Source organism: Cebus imitator, unplaced genomic scaffold, assembly GCF_001604975.1.
Source record: "Cebus imitator isolate Cc_AM_T3 unplaced genomic scaffold, Cebus_imitator-1.0 Scaffold14, whole genome shotgun sequence".
In the NCBI taxonomy this organism is placed as follows: domain Eukaryota; kingdom Metazoa; phylum Chordata; class Mammalia; order Primates; family Cebidae; genus Cebus; species Cebus imitator.
The window spans coordinates 5,513,906-5,516,853 of NW_016107329.1; the positions used below are offsets into that span (position 1 = coordinate 5,513,906).

The 2,948-nt window shown below is 34.4% G+C and overlaps 1 non-coding gene across 1 annotated transcript; it reads right to left on the minus strand.

Moving 5' to 3' along the window:
• Positions 1-1,296: 1,296 nt before the first annotated feature.
• On the minus strand, positions 1,297-1,431 carry LOC119467580. Its single transcript, XR_005196118.1, has one exon. It is a non-coding gene; the product is annotated as a small nucleolar RNA SNORA48 (small nucleolar RNA).
• Positions 1,432-2,948: the final 1,517 nt, after the last annotated feature.

Genomic DNA, 2,948 nt, shown 5'->3' on the forward strand with positions numbered 1-2,948 from the left:
TTGTCCTAAAGTTATTATTTTTTTCTGAAATAGCCATCATAACCCTATTTTGGTTACAGTTTGGATGATATATACCTTTTTAAATACATTTACCATAAATCTATGGTTTGGTTAAATCTCAAGTGTGTCTCTTTCAGACATCAAAGGGTTGGATCACTTTTTTCTTTCATTATGTCAATCTCTGCTTTTTAATTTGAGTGCTTAATAATACATTTACTTTTATTGTAATTACTGATAAGGCAGAATTCACCTTTGCCGTCTTGCTCTTTGTTCTCTATATTCCTTATATCTTTTTTATTCCTTTATTTCTCTACTACTGCCTTCATTTGTGTTGGTTACACATTTTCAGGTACACAGTTTGAATTTCCCTGTCATTTCTTTTATAATTTTTTTCTATTTTATTAGTGTATTATTTTAAAGTATACCAATTCAAATTAATATCAACTTAATTCCAATAGTACACGAAAATTTAATGTACAAAGGTTTTTTTTTTTTTTTTTGAAATTTGGAAGCTCAATAAATTGAGGATGTTAGCTTGTTCCCTGATACCTTTTTCAAGGAAACCAAATGCTCCTTTGCATTTCAGAATTAAGTACTATGCATAACATTTTATAATTTATCCTCCATGTATAATAATTTTTAGACTTGCTTCAAGCCATTTTCAAAGATTTATTTGAAGTTTAGATTTCATTTAGATTATTCACGTAATTCAAAGTGAACGCATTTAGATTACTATTAAAATATTTTTCTTATACCCCTTATTCAAAAATTTATTATTAATACATTAATACTGTTTTATTTAATATCACTGACAGTCATTCTTCTCAAATACAGAATGTCTATTTAGTTTTAGAATTTCCTATACACTAGCTCTTCAGTTGGATATATACTGAGAGTTAATTCATCTTGTACTTCTTGTATTTTTACCCATACCTAATCTAATGTGAACTTAACCATACCTAATCTAATGTGTACATTATGATTTAAACTTTTAAAAGTTACCCCATGACTATATTGCCATTTATTTATTTAAGTTGGTAAGTTTCAGTTTTCAATGTAGAACAAGTAGATGATGACAATTTGCCTGTCTTTGTGTTTTATTTAAACGCATAAATATTTTTCATAGTTCTTTTATAGGATGTTCAAGTAGAACCAAAATAAGTCTTATTTAAATACATTCTTACAGAACATGCACATACAAACAGACACATATATTGATACTAGCATATGATTTAGTCATTCTCATTAAAAAGTCAGTTTTTAAATTAATTTATTAATTAGTTAATTTTTTTTAACCTATGTGTCCAAGGCATGAACCAGGCATGGGCACAGATCAAAAGACAAGCTGGGATGAACAAGGGGTTGCTTTGTCTCTGGCTGATATGCGATGGGCACTACCAACCAGATGCCACTCTACCCAGGGCAGGGACATAAAAAGTCAGTTTTAATCAACAGCTCTACAACATGTATCTTCTTTCTCTCAAGCAAGGAGGATAATTACTGTGGAGGAACATGGGGAAAAATGGACTCCAGTGAGCCTGAAGATAACAAAAGTAACATGAAAAAGGCCTAGAATGATGAGATAATTTGAAACTAAATACCTGAAATAATTTAAGTCTCAAGGTATTAAGCCTAGAGACTTGGGATCACATAAGACTTATCTAAATAGGACTGTAATTTCAAGGTGGAGTAATCAGACAATATAGACATGTTTCCACCATGGGTAAAGCTAAGGAGATGAGTGTGAGCTACGAGAGATTAAATTCCGGGCAACTGAGAAGGAGATTATTTAATGGTTAGATATTTACAAAGATGAAAAAGTAGTAAGTTCCTTTTTACTGTCATGTTAATATATGGGCTGGGTACACACTTGGCGAGAATTTATGAAAGAAGCTTATACCTTATACCAGGTTGATATTTGAAATTCTTGACCTTCAGTGTCCCTTCAAAAGCTGGCTTTTTATGATTTTGTGAGACAGAGTATCAACAATTATTAAACTTTAAAGCTAATTATGTCACTGACTTTAAAAAGTAAGTTTCATGGAATGAATAAAATGAAAAGTGATGAGATTAAACCAAAGGTCTTAAAACAATATGACTGAAGGTTGGGCAGACCAAAGGGAGCCCTTGCTGATCTTTCAGCATTAAAAGCCCAGGTCCCTTGGCTCAGCCCCTTTCTGGGAACCCAAATTTTTTTTTTTTCCACAAGAGAGGGTAAAATGGTCTGAGAGTGGAGAAGTTCCTGGGACCAGAACACAAAATGTGAAGGTTGATAAGATTATGAAAGTTGAAATTTTTAAATGGTTTTATATAAAGTAGTTGTGTCTTCTTTACCTAAGTGTTTTGTGAAAATGGACACTATGTCTGACCATAGAATATTTCCCTTATATAGTACTGTAAAACAGAGGACATGTAAATTCATCTATGTTGCAATATTAATTGAACATGCTAAATGGGACCAGCAGGATTGTCCAAGCCCACAGAATATACAGGAGGAGATGGAAGTGTGGACACGTTCTCCACTTGACAGTCTTTTATGGAGCATTTACTGGGGTCTGTGCCAAAGACCTGTGGGCACCTCCCAGTGAGGACTACTGGGATTCTGGGCTGGAGAGAATTTCCATTTGAGGGGCATTTACTGCCTTGCCATGGGACATTAACTGAGGCTACCCTTGAGATTAAGGACATAGATTGATCCTGATATCTGAGATATCCATGCTGTCTGGGCTGATATCAGAGAGGCACTATGATGGGAATGGCAGTGCCCAAAACTGTTCCATGGTCAGGTGAAGCTGGATTGTATAGAACCATGCTGCCTGGGGAGTTAGGAGGAGATACTTAGGAGCAGGTGCCTCTTTTTCCCTGACTCTGGAGATGTAGCAGCTGGATCCTGTAGGGTTCAACAGAAAACTATGACTGACTGAAGAGCTGCTTGGCTTGTGGATAGC